Below are 17,334 nucleotides of genomic sequence, written 5' to 3'. Positions count from 1 at the left end.
ATCTCACACTTGTCATCAGCTGAGCAGGACACGCTGCCACTGGCTATGTGCACATTCCACCCATCTTTTATTCCTGTGCAAAGTGCCAGACTACATGGTAACTGCATGACTGCCCCAAGCTCATTAAATCTGCTGCTTGGCGCCTTTGTTTATTTAAGCAGACAGCAGACGTTGGATCATGATACCGATCTACATTTTCAGATTCGCTTTTTATACATCGTTTTGCTTACTGATACTCCAACATTAGTCTACGATCTCCTGTTCGTATTTTGCTCCATCCACCTGGCAGCCGTGGTACAGCGGTCTCTCACGGTAAGTGCAGGGCAGGAGTTGGGTATCCTGCAGCAATGCCGATTCATTGCAGGCTTCTCTCTATTTTCTCTGCTACCTCCTGCTGTTATTTTTCCTTTAGCCGATAACACTGACAACGCTGCACTCTGATTTGTAAAGCAGCCATCCGATTCATTATGGGAAACCAGCACATCACTGGCATGAACAGGGGACACGCTTCAGCACAAGAGTCACGCTTCAATTTGTCTTCTTGCGGCTGAGGAACAGGGCACCGTTTTTCGGCAGATGTCTAAGCGACTTACTCGGAAAATCGGTACGTACATAATGTGTGATGTACTTTACGTCTCCCAGTCCGTGGCCATTGAAACATTCTGGGCGATGAATATTACCGCCAGTGGAAGACAAGCTAAGGTCCGACCACCAGCTGAGAGCTGTCACAGCCCATAATATGAACCAGCAGACTTGGTTAAGCACTCCCAAAAGTGTGGTGTTTTTATTTTTGTTTGTTTTGTTCTGTGGGTGGTTTCATATTCATTCATAAATCAAAGCGAAAAGCCCCTATTTATCAAGCTGCATGTGCATAGATGCCTCCCTCCCCATGTGCCCTTTAAAAATATGTCAAGCTTTCCCCACCAAAGGCTCCCAATTGCGGGGGGCACCTTACCAGGGAATAACTCTCCCAGAGGTCCGGAGAGACCACAGTCCCTCCTGATAAATACAGCTGACTCCCTGTCACACTTCTGTCCACTACGGTGAGGTACCCAGGGAATGAAGGAACTGAGTGGAGGTTCCCAGGGAATGAAGGAACTGAGTGGAGGTTCCCAGGGAATGAAGGAACTGAGTGGAGGTACCCAGGGAATGAAGGAATTGAGTGGAGGTACCCAGGGAATGAAGGAACTGAGTGGAGGTACCCAGGGAATGAAGGAACTGAGTGGAGGTACCCAGGGAATGAAGGAACTGAGTGGAGGTACCCAGGGAATGAAGGAACTGAGTGGAGGTACCTAGGGAATGAAGGAACTGAGTGGAGGTACCCAGGGAATGAAGGAACTGAGTGGAGTCCACCTTTGAGATGATTTGCTTATGATGCGTGAGTGTATGTTTAATGGTGATGGCTTGTTGCCTACACATTTTTAAATGCATAAATAATATAAAGATAATATTACAATCTTGTCAAGATACCCACCCACGCATTTTTAACGACTGTTGGTCCTGAGCTGGGCAGAACAGAAGCCCGTTTTAGGAAGTTTGGGGAACAAAGCAAAAGAACCTACTATGGGTTGAAAGTTCAATGGTAAATACATTGTATTTACCGTAAAAAAGAGAGGTGGGACTTAAGGTGTCTCCTCCACTTCTCACAGGATCTGGGCTTTTATACTTTCTTTAAGCTTCTGTAACTGTCATTTTCCACAAAGAGATATAAGAAAGCCTTTAGTGAAAGATGCGAGCGAACTCTTATCTTGTAGCGTTTTCACACAGATCCTGCGTGCCGTTTCATAGATTCACCCTTCAGTGACCCCGCAAATAGTCTCAATTTAGAGCAAATTACCAGTATAGATTAACACAGGGGAACCATCTGAAAACACTTAGGAAAGGCAAAGAATCTGGAGGTAGAAAGGACAACTTTCTTACGTTAAAACAGTGCACAGATGGTGAAGCACTTGGGAGAAGCTGAACAGGCAAAAACAAGACAATGGTCCTCCATGTTTTTTTGTGCTCATGCCATTCTGGGGGGGGTGAAGCCCCTTGGCACAGGAAGTTTCTTGTGTGCCCAAAATCCACCACCAACACCCCCACCACCACCTCCCAGGCTGCCCTGCTGGGAAACAAGGAATGAGAAACTGTCTAACTGGTTAGCAACATGGTAAACAGTGGGGAAAAGCTGTCTTCACAGCAGGGAATCCATTCCTCAGTTTCTTAAGACTCTGTATGTGGTTGTGTATGTGACAGAGAGACAAATAATACTATTGGCTGCCTCAGAAGAGCTAATAAAATCTGTAAGGGGATTGCTCAGTGGCAGGAATGACAGCACCAGGAGGGCCTTGGCACTGATCGGCGCAATAATGGGAGACGATGTAAAAACAAATTCGAGAACCGGTGCCAAACTCTCTGCTAAAGCAGCCGTGTGTTTGTTTGTCAGTCTGTGCTTGGCGGCCCACTGAAATCCCCCACCATCTAACAGCCCATAGCATGGCATTTTGCAGACCTTCTCACTAGCCAGTAGGTATCCACATACTAATGAAAACCCTTGCTTAAAACAATTTTTGGTCATGTGCCATTCATTCGTTGCTCACGTTACATGTATTTTTTAGTGAGCTTTATGATGCTTGATTTTATTCATGAAATGGTTTCATTTCCTGGTTTTATTTTACCTTTACGTTTATAAATTCTCCTTGAAGACCGACATTTGATCTTTTCATACATATGCATCGCACGCCGGTATGTGGAAATCCGTTTACCTTTCTCTCCGGTTTTACAGCCGTCTGCTTTAGTGAAGTGAGATGCAGCTGATGGGCCAGAGGCGGTTAGTTTTACCCATTATGGATAAAGCGCTCGGCTCATTCTAATGGCACTTGGACGCCGCCGATTGCGTTGCTGTCGCCTAGAAGCGCAGAGAACAGCAGCTGAGAAGTGAAAATTGACAGCGACGAAGCTGAGCATTTAAAACCCATCGTAAGTAGATAGAAAAGAAGTTAGCATCTATCTGAATGAAGTCAGAAGACAATGGAGGAGAGGAAAAATTGAAGGGAAAATTAAACCATGGAGATTCCACAATTGGAGAGCTGGTGTGAGTTAAATTAGGAGGTATAAGGCACATTTCCACTCCCCTGCCACCAGACTCAGCGACGGTTTACCTCAAGTTTGTAGGGAAAAAAGGTGCTTCTAAATCAGCCAATAACCCACCAGCACCAATTAACCTTTCATTCACACGCATGTGATCCTAGTGCATGGTGAGGTCCCCATGCCTTCCACAGGGGGCAAATTAATGGGATCACAATTAGACAGTTTCAGTCAGGTCAGCAATGCATGCTGGGAAACAGACAGCAGTAGTGCCTCAAGGTGTGACTTTCTAAGATATTGGCAGTTCAAATCCCAGGAAACAGGTAAAACATCGCACGATAGAAGCAGACCTGCTTTCGATAAAAAGTATCAATTAATTACCAGCATGGCATTTATTTATCACCTGGAAATGACCTGGATTACATTCTAGGGTCATTTTTATTAATACCACGGGGAACTAACCTGAGCGAACAGTAACATACAGTTCAGCCTTTAGTGAGGATTTCCTTGATGGCTTCATTCTTTTGTACAAACTGAATTCAGTTTGAATTCAATTTTAAATGTACATTGAAGGGCTGATATATTTTGCCAATCGCAATCAACCACTTGGCCCCCAATTAAATACAGGTGTGCAGGTATATTGGCAGGTTTAGAAACACTCCCCCTCACAGCACCGGACCACTGGGAAAATTCCAGAACTTCTGGAAATCTCATGCACTTCAAATGGATAAAAGCGGTGACTTCTGGCTCAATGCAGTGACCTCAGTCACCTCAAACGCTACACCCAATATAATTAAACTTTAAAATAAAGTTAAAATGGATCATGCTGCATCAAGCATGCGCAGAAGAAAAAAAAATTCAGTTTTTGGCCACTAATATAGTTGAGCTTACATGCCAGGATGCTATAGCAAAATCATTAAAGTTATAAACATGGAGGGATATTTAAAAAAATTTTGGCAAAGCAACGGAATCCTACCAGAGCAGAAATTAATCAGAAAATGGAACAAGTAGGGAGAGCGTGGAGAGGAGCAGTGTTTGTGCATGCTAATGCCAATGAGAAGGATCGCAAAATGGAGTGAGAAAAGTGCAATGTAGATGAAACGTCTAAAGTAGCTAACAGGCGTTGATAGAAAATGCTGCATTGTTATGTATTTAAGTAATCAATAGTGCATTATCGTTGTTAAAGACTAATTTGTGTGTATGACGTCATTGTGGTCTTTATGAGCTCCAGCAGCTCAGAGTTTACAAACTCGGCACTGGGTGAACGACAACGTTAGCATTAGCATTGCTAACATTAGCATTAGCGGCAGTGCATCACAGACCTCATGTAGCCACCCTTGGCTGACAAGGCACAAGCGTAGCCAGATGTATGTCTGCTAGTTTCTGTCATAGAGCAGCCAATGTATAAATCCAATTTGGCTACTCCACGGTTACTTTGTCATAAAGTGTCTGCAGCGACACGCTCGCAGTGTGTGACGAATTGGGCATTTTGCGCTGAGTAGCCATCCGTATCCGCATTTTGTGAGGTAGACGTAAGAATAAAGGCTGCGATCACTCAGCCCTGCGACTTTCCGGACTTTTCCTTTGAGGTGATTCCCTGTCAGACTCTTGCAAGTCCGCGTGTCTCGTCGGAACCCCTTGGCGAAGGCTTATCACAGAGTCCTGACACATAAATCTGTGCAAATGTTCAAACACCATGGCCGTTTTCCCAAAAGCCCTTAGGAATACACTCAGTAATGTCATAGACACATGCACAGCAGACAGGCTCGCTGATTACTCTCGCCGTATCTGTCAACTCCGGGCTGATCTGACAGAAATGCTCCGTTCAGTTTTGCCCACTTCGTCAGCAGACGGGCAGGTTTCCGTATGGTGGCCACTGCTTCAGTTTATCTGTCGGCTCCCCACAGCTTGCAGAAGACCACCGGCGAGGCCGTTCATGAGTTTCTGAGCTTCCTGAGCTGACAATTTATTCATCAAAAGTGTGCAAGATATATATACTGTTTACTGGGGCTTTGACAAACTGCTATCAGTAATCTTCCCAAAACGTGCGACACATGTACACTGACAAAAAGTAGAACATACAGTATATATAACGCAAAATGTTAACTTTATTGTTTAATGTCTGTTTAACCACTATATTTTTGGTTCATAACATTTCACAAAGACACACTAGAACTAAAGGTAAAACACAGGTCCATCATAATGGGGGGGGGGGGGGGGAGTTATGTCAATTCCAAGGCCGCTGAGTGACGGGGGACCTAAAAAATTAGGAACATAATTGGATTGGTGCCAATATGATACACTTTCAAAATCTCTAGCAGCAGCTCTGATAACACACATCCCCGATATTTAAACTTTATGCCATATCAGTCTCCTGAATTTTAATTACTCAATGCTTGGATAGATTTTTGGCATGCCGATGTTGTGCTTCTCAAGGACCCCAATGAGATGGAATGTCTGCCTTGAATGATACCTAACCACAACCCTTATTAAAATGCATTTCTACAACTGAAATACACTTCTCATATGCAGCTGAATGCAGGGCCATTTGACAATCTGGATATGCATTAAATGACTCATTTAAATATCTTTCATGGTACTGAATACTTATTCCATCCTTTTGTCGTGTCCTTTACAGATGAATGTTCCAATCAGTGGCCAAATGATTACTACTCAGAGGTAATATACTGTATCAGGGACATATGGAGTGAAGGATATTTATTTATTTATTTTCGTAACGAGGTGCGTGTTTGTTTCTCTTGGTTCTCTATTCGCTTGCCGGGTGCATATCAGCCATGCGTCGTTGCACCAATTTGCCACGCGCAAACAATAATGCAATAAAAGCTTGGAGCTTGGCAATCGACACACGTTTCCTCGTTACCCCCCCCAAGAAGACAGGAGGACTGTGCTGTTTGCCAGCCCAGGCAAACTTTATGTTTCTTGTAAAGGCGATGTCTTTCTTTTTATTCAAGAAATGCCATTGAAGAGCGATACTTTGTAATATGAAGACATTTTCTCGTATGTATAATATTACAAAGATGTGAAACATCTTTATATAATGCGTGTGGCTCTGTGGACAATGTCTCTGTGTCTGTGATGCCGGTTCGATCCTGGCTTCAGCAGAATAGTCACATATCCATGTGCCCTTGCTCTAGGCCCTTGAGCGAGGCCCTTAATTAAACCCCAGCTCTGTGGGCATGGCTGCCTTTTGCTGCCACACTTGGTCTGACCTACACGTGTGTCATGGAGAGCAAGATGGGGTCGGTGAAAAGAGAATTTCTCTACAGGGATCTATAAAGAGTCATTATTACTAAATGCCTCCTCACTCACACACTTATCAGGTCAATTCGCAAAATACAGTACAGCTACATTGATTACGGGCATTTTGAGTGTTTATCAGCTTTTCTTAATTGAGAGAGAACACTCACCAAAACTGCAGATTTTGGCCGATGCTGGAGAATCCCTTCAAACCCGCAACCATGAAGAGGAGACTGCAGCGCTACCTACTGACCCAGCCCCGGAACTCCATTCCATTTGCTCGTCTATTTAATTATTTACAGATTAGTTTACTTCACCTGTATTTATGGATGCGTCTGATGGAATCTCCGCAGCAATATTTTAAACTGACAGCAACCAAGGCAACTCGCCCGCTGCCAGATTGTAGCAAGGCTCTCAGACATGAACTGGTAGAACCGCCCCCCAGAATGTAGCAGAACTAAAATTGGGCCAAACTGCAGACTCACCTGCAACAAAATTGACAATCATTTATCACACTTTGGGAAGTTTGTGAGTGGAAACCGGAGACTACTTTCTGAGGTGTATGAAGCTATATACTATATATCAATCATCATAAATACTATTACAAGTAATATTATTAAAGCATTCTGATGGTGTTCCATGTTCATCTTCACCTGATATTTCGCTGTGAAGCATCGCACTTAAAACAGGGGAATGCTTAACCCCTTAGCTTGGATTGATTAAGCTTCATTATACATTTTAGCACATTCCAGAGATGGACTATTCCCTAGCATGCATTCATTAGCTTGCCTAGTTTCTGACAAGTCTGCATGAGATTTTATTTGAATTTGATTTTGGCAGATGCTGGTGTGAGGGAGCCAGATATCTTAATTGTAATTCCAGTAAACTTCTGCCAATGTAATGGAGTTTCCCCGTGTTCTGGAACGTCCTACAGCACACGACTTTGGACACAGCCTGTAAAATCAAATCAAATATAAAATCCATTTTGATACCTGGTTTTACAATGAAATGTTAAGCTGTATTGAATCAAAATTGGTGTCCGGCTTTTTCAAGGGTTTGTTGAACTTCAGAAGCCAAAAAAACAAAACATAGAAGCGTATTTATTGAGTTTAATATTTATCATTGAAAACCTGAGCAGCTAGCCGAAGGAAGCAACAGCAATAATGTTTGCGCCTCTTGTCGAACTTTTGATCCACAGCTCGATGTGAGTAGAAGCTGATAAGTTCCGATCGGCACACTGAACATGGATACATTCTGTCAGCCGTTAACCTTCATGTTGAAATGTACCCCTCTGTTACAGTACCTTAGCACAGCTACTCATCCCATTGGCTAATGACTGACCACCTGACTCAGTGACGACTCAGCCAATAATATCCTATGTGGGCAACTCAATCAGATTCACATTCATGACATGAGCAGCTTCAACTATAAAGTGAGTTTTAACGAGATCCGGGAATACATTAAAATTAATTGCATTCGAGTTCTGACTTAAAGTTCTAGCTCAAACTATATTATATCCTAATTGTCAAATTAATTTTAGCGCTAATCCTTGAGCAAGCTTTCACAAGCAATGCGCTACACTGAAATTAATCGGTTCAGCAAGTAAATTAGCATAATCTGTCTGTTCAGTTGAGAAATTTTGGTCAATGTTCAGTGAAAATTGTTTTTAAAAGTATTTTCTCTACATTTTTGTCTGCGCTGGCAGTATTTTCAGTAACAAAAGGCAAACATTATGTAAGGTAACATAATGGGGTGGAGCATGTTGCTTCGAATGAATGTTCTTTATGCATTAAAACATAAATCCAGTGGTATACATTGAGGCTAAGAGCGATGGGAAGAAGCCTTACAGAGTTTACTGGACTTCAGTCACAATCCTGCCCAACATCGTCAGCTTCCCAATGGAGAAAAAACTCAACTGCAAAAATGAATTTCTGTGAGTCATACTTCAACTCACCACCAGCTGGACTGCCCGAATAATTAAATTCACAACCAAACACACAGTATAAACACATGGGCCTAAAACAGATTTCTGTAGAAAACTCACAGTGTCCATCAACATCTACACTGCGCTAAGGCAAATTTTTTAAATACACTGAAAGGTTCTTTTTGAATTTATTTATGTACTTCCACTTTCAATGTTATCTTTTGTTTGGCTCAGAGAGGAGCCCAACGTATCTTGCTTAAGACAGGACATTTGTATGCATGACACATTGCAAGTGACAGGAACAGACAGGGAAAATTACAAGAACAGCAGACAAGTGTTGATGTGATGAAAGAATGTAAGTTTCCACGGCGATTTCACAGAGAATTCTGGGGGACATCACACATTGTCCAGACTAGCTAACTCTCTCTAGCCAACGTGTTAAGAAAAACCCAGTGAATCACGGTTAACTTTAATTCTCATCATTTTTAACACCATACAGCTGTATTTTTAGAAAGGGTAAACAAACTGAATTCGCGTTATAGATAACATCAGTAAAATATTATTTAGTACCCCACACTTCCAGATACAAATACCACATAATCAACAACACCTTGCTGTCTCTTGGTCTCTCATGGAGTCTGGATTTTGTTGGATATTTATTGTCTGTTGCTGGTCAGACTCATCAATATAAAGCTGTTTTTTTGCTGATACTTTTTGTTCAATAAAATAGATTTTGTTCACAAACAAAATCGTTCACAAGCCCATTCTCTGGTGGGTTTTATTTTGAACTATCAACAAAATTTTAAGCTTAATACTTCCAATCAAAACCCTGTTGTTGCAGAAGATTGTCTCCTGGGGTCGAGGCTGCAATAAACACAAGCGGGCAATAGATTGCGAGTCATGGGCCTGTTAAGGCCACACAGGGGCATGAATTCTGGATCCAGTTCGTGGGGTTTTCTTGAAGCGCCGTTTGAACTTAAACTGAATCAGCCCAGAAAAAAAATACATCAAAGCATCTTCAGTGTTCAGTGTACAAACTTTTTAACTTGACTTATTCTTAATTGTATTTTTGATTTGATTTGCACAGTCTAAGGGTCATTCAGGGTACACTTCACTACATCTTATACATTTCACTACCATGTATGTGACAAATAAAGCATCTTTTATCTTGTATCTCTTGTATGTTCTTTGCATTAAAGCGTGAACTAAGCACCTCTGCATAACCGACGCCTGTGAACTAGCACTGACCTGAGACCAGGCTGTAAGACGTTACCAGACGCAACCAGCTTTTCTTTTAAAATTTGGCCGTATTTTGTTGAATCAATTTCTCCTTCTCTTCTTCTTGATGTTTCTCTTATCTAACTGCTCCGCTTGGGCTTGGAGTAAGTTTTATTTTTAATAATGAGTTCATTCTAACTGCCTTGTGATTCCAGTTAACCAGAATACTTCAGATAAGTAATATGGACTCAGTGAACAAAGTAGTTTTCTGAGAGTTTTCATTTTCTCAAGTTTGGAAAAAGTCGGGTGTTTGAGATACGTGAATACCTGAATATATTTCCTTCTGGGGATACTTTGATATTTTTATATATCTATATTGGTGCCTTTCATTTACTTTCTATTTGAGTTTCTCTGAAAGTCTGATAGTCTTCATGGCATAGTTCTCGCCTTAAATTCACAACTCATCAGAAGAACTTCACAGATAGGAGTGTTTGCTAAAATTATTTTTCTTTGTGAGAAACTTGCCAAACCCACACAAAAGCAGCAGAAATTCCGTGGGTTGTTGTGTAAAGTTGATTAATTCAGCTTTCCCAGCACCATATCAATTCTTACCTAGTTCACAGTGTCAGACAGTTTTAGAATTATTACAGTCTTAGTTACACTTAGAATGTACAGTATAATTAATACGTACAATTTTTTTTTTATACACAACAAAAAAAAAAGTTCATGGTTTCCTTGACTGTCTATATAGATCAATAACAATCTTTGTAAATAAGACTTTGTTGGATTTACTTGTGTTAGTATTGCAGTTCTGTAGTTGTCTGTTCACAGGTTACACACCTGGGATGTTTATATCAGCATCTCCCATGAAACAAGTATCCAGCATCTGCATCTCTTGACCACGGCTGCATTTATAGTCTATTAAAAGACTGTTCTTTGCATCCATAATAATGACCTCGCTATATTGAATGCCTTTGAGTGCCGTTTCAAATTTTGAGGGAAAAATTGCTCTACAAGGACCCGATTGTTTACCTATCATTTTTTTGAAGGACCTCACCTAATTTTCCCTAAACACACTGCTACTAAGGAATTATTTACGCGTAACACGTGTATCCAGCAAAAGGGTTATACTCCTGCGCTAAAGGTTGGTTCCTGCAGCTTATGGAACTTATCAGACTCTCGCCTTGACACCAGAGGTGTCACCATGGTAACAGGCTCGCATTAGCTTAGCTAACTCAGCTACATGTCGACAGGTCGTATGACTTTGAATGCCCTTGTGTTACATTATTTGCTTCCCTTTTCCCAGTTTTCACAGCACACTGCTGTCAGAGCACATTTCGAGGTAACGTAATTATTTTCTACGTGTCCAGAATGTAGCCTGACTGTCAAAAGTTCAAATCCCTTACTGGAAACATATTCACACAGTTGATGGTTTCATTTCATTATTGTGTTTAATCAAATTAATTATGAAAAGAAAACCACTCTTTTTCAAACAAATTAATAGGTGACTCTCTTTAGAGGGACAGTCAGGTGACAGTGATTATGGGTGATACTTCTGCTTACATTTGCCCTCGTTCCAGACATTTTTAATTTGCCGCTGTATGTTTTTCTGTCCCCTAGACACTGAACTTCTGGGCTGGACACTCGCGGCGGCGAGGTGCCTACTGTGACTTCTTTTATCCACATCTCCAAATCCACTATTTGTCTTTTTTTAACCTGTGTGCTTGCCAAAATGGCAGCTTTGTTCTGTTTTTTGTGTTTTCTTGTCAGATTGTGTTGGCCCGATGTTCAGAAGATTTCCCGTGCTCCTGAACACGGTGTCCCTTTGTGAACAAACCTGCCATTCGCAGCCTGAGCTCTGCACCTCTCAGTTCAGTTTGGTCTGTTGTTTTCCGTTGGTTCAGTTTCACATACCGACCCAAGACACCATCACAACAATAAACGCACTTATGGACAATAAAATTTTATATAACTTCAAATTAAATTCCATTTGCGGCAGTCACATACCAGCTAGCTACCATAGCGATTCATAACTAAATGTAAAAAATCTACTAGTGCTGACATGCAATACAATAATTCTCAACCTTAATAAGAACGCAAATTGGGTTTGATTTTATAATTTCAATTAATCAACATTAATAAAATAGAAATCTATGATAAAATATCCATTATATGTGTGTGTCCAATAAACTCTTTATACTATACTATAATATCTTTTGAAACCTTGTAACGTTAAATAAAAAATACTTTTTCAATCCCAAATTTCCAAATTCCATGGGAATAATTTGGCTGACAGCATTAATAAATATGTTGATTCTGCAATTAGGCCACTGAGGTCTATATTGCTGTCTTTCTCAGAGCTGCATGTCTTTGTGCCACAGGCTAGCCAAGAAATACTTCTTCTAAAATCAAAAAAGCTCACCTCTTGCATTAAGCATCATGAAAATTGTGCTGTGCAAAAATCCCACCTCCTGACACAACCCCCCATCATATGGCAGGTGTATAGAGACCCTCTTTGCAAATTCACCAGCAGAAGCAAAGCACTCAAACGGTCCATCTGATAGGAGGAGCCCTTCAGGGCCGCTTAACAGAAACATACACTTTGTCTGGCTTTGATAGAGACGTGAACCTCAACCCTCATGTGAATCTTAAACCTCTGTGAGAATGAGGTGTGTCTCCGAGGCCTAAGGGGCTACGGACAAACGGCAGACTCTGTGATGCCTCAGATGTTCCTGCTAAGTGATGTGAGCCTAGAGGAGATCCCTGATTCAGGTCACGGTGTTTCCAGATCTTGTTCCCAGAGACTCCATTATTAACTAAGGTCCTTATGAATATGTTGCGTGTTCATAGGTGTCCAGATTATCGCCTTGTTCCACGTGTTCATAGGTGTCCAGATTATCGCCTTGTTCCACGTGTTCATAGGTGTCCAGATTATCGCCTTGTTCCACATGTTCATAGGTGTCCAGATTATCGCCTTATTCCACGTGTTCATAGGTGTCCAGATTATCGCCTTGTTCCATGTGTTCATAGGTGTCCAGATTATCGCCTTGTTCCACGTGTTCATAGGTGTCCAGATTATCGCCTTGTTCCACGTGTTCATAGGTGTCCAGATTATCGCCTTATTCCACGTGTTCATAGGTGTCCAGATTATCGCCTTGTTCCACGTGTTCATAGGTGTCCAGATTATCGCCTTGTTCCACGTATTCATAGGTGTCCAGATTATCGCCTTGTTCCACGTGTTCATAGGTGTCCAGATTATCGCCTTGTTCCACGTGTTCATAGGTGTCCAGATTATCGCCTTGTTCCACGTGTTCATAGGTGTCCAGATTATCGCCTTGTTCCACGTGTTCATAGGTGTCCAGATTATCGCCTTGTTCCACGTGTTCATAGGTGTCCAGATTATCGCCTTGTTCCACGTGTTCATAGGTGTCCAGATTATCGCCTTGTTCCACGTGTTCATAGGTGTCCAGATTATCGCCTTGTTCCACGTGTTCATAGGTGTCCAGATTATCGCCTTGTTCCACGTGTTCATAGGTGTCCAGATTATCGCCTTGTTCCACGTGTTCATAGGTGTCCAGATTATCGCCTTGTTCCACGTGTTCATAGGTGTCCAGATTATCGCCTTGTTCCACTTCCCCTTAGAGAATCTGCTTCCTGTATTCCCAAACTTAAAGTCAAACCCCATGTCACCGTGTTTTTCTTCACGCTTCTACTAGCTGCACATGTAAGCATTTTACCTTCATTTTACCAGATAACCTTACAGTAAAAATGACTTATTTGTTGAATGATGCCTATTGATTCAATTAAGGCCCATTTTCATATTTAAATGAGTATAATTTTGGAAATTCACCCCGGTAGCTTAATCCAGTGCAGATCAGGGGGATTCTCATCGTCGACAGATTTTCTCTCCAGTTCCTGCTGCTTCAAGAATCGAGTTTATCCTGGGAAATCATTTCCGTCTGAGAGTTTTAGGTTTAGGGAGGAATTTGTCCGGTGTCTGTAATTGTTCTTTCTTCATTTTTTTTTCACACTGGCAGCACGATTGAGTTAAACTGCACCTGCATGTAAAAAGCATGCAGGGTGGGGTGGGGGGAACCAGGTGATTTTTAAGTACATAATTTTCACAGTGCAGCTGCCATGGTGACCTTTTCTGGGGAAATTACCTGTGAGGTGACAAAGAAATACGGCATTACTCAATCCAGGCATGCCTTGTGCGGTAATTTTGACCTGAACCTCTTCTGAAACTCATTAAAAGTTTATTATTATACGATTTTACCATATTAACTGGAGAGAGAGAGAAGAAAGCTACAGCCGTCATTTTCAATATTTTTGAAACGTATTCACATTCAGGGTGGTGCAGTCGGTAGGTTGTGGGATTGATTTCAGCCTCTGTGTGGCGTTTGCATTTTAGGTTAACTGGAGTTTCCAAAGCGTAGGAATAGTGCCCTGAACTTGACGATCATCCCATCCGGGGTGTCCCCTGGTTCTTGGCCTGTGCTTTTGGGGGGGATAGGGTGCAAGCTCACCGCAATCAAGTACAACATACAGTAAGGGGTAATGGAAAATGGATGGATTATCCACCTAGTGGTCAGTACTCGGAAGTGCATCTGGAATTGTTTGAAGACTGTAGTAATTTAATTAACAGGGATTGAACTTAAGCCCCATAAGCTAAGTTAACTGTCAACACTCTCTCTTGATCTTTGAGGTTCCGAAAAACAATAACGATATAAGAAATGGAAAAACGGAAGCAATTTAGAATGCCATGTTGGGAGGCTTGTTTGATGGACACAATCTTTACGCACAGGTGGATCAATACGGCTTAGACAGCAGCGAGAGAGACTGACATCATACACAACGCAGAGACTGCACAACCATCATTGTTGACATTCTGCCTGCCCTCCAGATGGTAAGTGAAGACGTTTCAAAAACCTGTGATTGTAACACGGATTATTCTGATCAACTGGTGCCAAATCTGCATGAGGGGAAGCATATGCAAGGTGTTTTCACATAGCTGTCAATGAGATCAAAAGCATTGAAAGCATTTGTAGCGGATGCTGCCATTCAGAGTGTTTCCTTTGCGTGTTACTGCAGACAGAGAGACAGATGCGTGCTAAGTATTTGTTTTGTTTGAAGGTCAAGCTCCAGTATATTTGTTAATAATGAATAACTGCAATATCCATTACAACCATCACAATCGCTGTACTAAGTCCAGCTACTCCAACGTATGCTTTGAACAGCCAGTGCCTGTCAAACAAACTATCGATTCACGTTAAACGAACAAGCGGGAACATTTGCAGGATGGCCTTGATTTACGAAATAGGGCCAACAGCTGGAATGGGTCAAAAACAAGAAAATACTATGTGTTTGTAGTTCCAATGCATGCTACGTTCCCTTATGGATGCCTACACTTGAACAGATTGTGTCTGTCTTTCCTGCCAAAGCAGAAATGATATTATTTAAGGTGTTGCCCTGTAGCATATTGCACCTGATATGTTGCTGGTAATCCTTGTGTGTTAAAATAATTTTCTAGAAGAATTCTGGCTTCAGTAGAGATACTTCTCTGTTCACACTATTAACATGTTCGCTCTAAACATATATTATTTTGAGTGTACCGCAAAACATCACACTTGTCTCTGGGATCACCTGTCTGTAACGGAAATGATGGCGTGATGCTTAAATGTGCTCAGCCTTTGTTTAAAGAATCTGTGCTCACTGACCTGTGAGACATAATGCTTTAAATTAGATGTGATCCTCAGATATAACCAGAGCTTGTTGACTGATGTTTTCTTTTCTTTATCTCCCTTGAAGTTTTCAAACAACAGCAGTATGGAAATGTCAACAGCGTACAATTCTTCATGGTCATCCCAAAGCCTTTCAAGATCAAGCCTCTCAGCACCTTTCAAGTGTTTCCGTCGTCAGTCCTCACTTGTTTTCATCAGCTAAGGTTAAAACCCAGAACACCTGACTGCACAGTCACATGACAGACCTTTGAACACACAATCGCATAAAGGTTTTTCGTGCAACAATGCATAAAATGTAATTTCAAGCTGCTGTTCAAAATCAATACCGAATTTAAGGCAAAATTGCCTCTTTCCCCAACCAATCAGTTTTAAAGGAACGTATTAACCAATCCAGGCCTTTTCAGTGGCTTTGGATTATTAACGGTTATTAACTTTTACATGCTGAGGGTGGCTGTGATTTATAAGATGTCGGAAGTCCTTGGTAGCAATAGCTCCCACAGGCCACGGCCAGCAAACCCCAAAGAGAAGCTCAAACTATGGTGTCTGCTTTTAGTTAATGTAATGATTGTGATGAGGATGAGGATGATGATAGCAACGACGACCAGACACCTGTCACCATTGCAAAGTGGATAACACATTGACTTTTAGCTGCAATTAGCATTAGTGATTAAGATTGCACTAATGAGCAATTACAGACAGTCCTGTGGAATTGGTGCTATTTATGTCATAGCCTGGCAAAGGAAAATGAAAGCTAATTGTTATGTCAGGTTCTGTCCAATCTATGTTGACTCTTGGAGACCATATAAATGGCTAGAATGTCTAGTCTTCTATCTGGTTAGGTTCCCAGTGGCATATTCATTGTTGTGATGGTCTCTCTTGTTGTGAGTCACCCTCTTCCTCTTTCACCTCCAGCGTCTCCATGCATTGAACAGTCTCCAATGAACAGGGTCTTCCCAGAATACGCCCAAAATATGATTAGTCTTGTGATTTGTGCTTCAAGTTAAAATTCATGTGATCCACAGAATTAATGGCAGTCTTAGCCAACACCAAAGTCCTAAAGCATTGGTACTCTTCAACTATCATATGAAGAGTGACAGAAATAAATCAGTGCTTTTGACCAGTGACTAGGACCTTTATCCCAGTTCTATCACCTACCTGTCTCCGATTTATTTATTGACTGTTTTATTACTGATGATTGTTCCAAGGACACAAAACTGTCAGTAACCTCTGTATCTTCACTGGCAACAATAAATTCACCTGCTGTTCCGGTGATTATAACCATTGTTTTCATCATATTTAGCAGTAGACTTGTCATTTTGCTGTCTCTGAAAAACCATCCGAGTTTTCCAGATTAATTTCCATCTTCCGTGATGTTTCAGATACTGTTGTAATATTGGTCTTTGTCGTTCCTAGAATTTTTCATGTAATACTTTTAAGAGATTGTGGTGGAGTGAGGGTGACTGATTGGGTATGCTAATCTGCACACCACCGATTAGTCACCTTATAAAAGGTCATATGGTGTAGCATTGGGGAAGACTAGCACTCTAGCCCAGAACAGTGTCATTCCTCCTGAATGTTTAGCTTTTATTCCAAGGGAGCGAAAATGCCCTGTCTTTCGGGGCCACGCTGGGATTAGTGTAGGGGAGTGTATTGAGGAAGTGCGGACCTGCACGATGACCTCATCACCTGTGTAAGGAAGATCAGGCATTTTTCATTTTGGATCATTCAGAGGGGGAGGTTAGGTGGGCAATAAAGTTCTGTGTGCAGGCAAATTGGAGAGAGCCAGGTAGGATTTTTTTCCATATTGCAAGAACTGTATGGCTGCTCAGATTCCTATGCATTGCAGGAGACTTTGCAGGGATTCTCCCTTACCTTGATGAGCTTAATGGTGCAGGTTAAATCTCGTTCACTGCAAAGCATTTTCAATGCCAATGTTCTTCTGCGTGATCGTTTCGTTGAGTATGTCTCTGACAGCGCTCTTCGTTGAGAATTAAAGCAGTTGATATGTCATCAGCCTACTGCCGCCTTGCTCAACGTTTGTGATGAGGCATTTAGGTGGGACAGGGAAGGAATGCCTGGGGGTGTGAGGAGTCATAGTTATTCCCTTCCTGTCACAGACTCGAG

General features: G+C 41.7%; 1 long non-coding RNA gene across 1 annotated transcript; it reads left to right on the top strand.

Annotated features, from left to right (window-relative positions):
- Positions 1–466: 466 nt before the first annotated feature.
- LOC111848323 (uncharacterized) lies at positions 467–16,372 on the top strand. The gene is made up of 3 exons (XR_002839279.2): positions 467–604; positions 14,274–14,375; positions 15,278–16,372. It is a non-coding gene; the product is annotated as an uncharacterized lncRNA (long non-coding RNA).
- The last annotated feature ends 962 nt before the right edge of the window (positions 16,373–17,334 follow it).

Source organism: Paramormyrops kingsleyae, chromosome 20 (assembly GCF_048594095.1).
Source record: "Paramormyrops kingsleyae isolate MSU_618 chromosome 20, PKINGS_0.4, whole genome shotgun sequence".
Classification (NCBI taxonomy): Eukaryota; Metazoa; Chordata; class Actinopteri; order Osteoglossiformes; family Mormyridae; genus Paramormyrops; species Paramormyrops kingsleyae.
The sequence above is the reverse complement of the archived record's forward strand: the minus strand, read 5'-3'. Positions and strand labels throughout refer to the sequence as shown.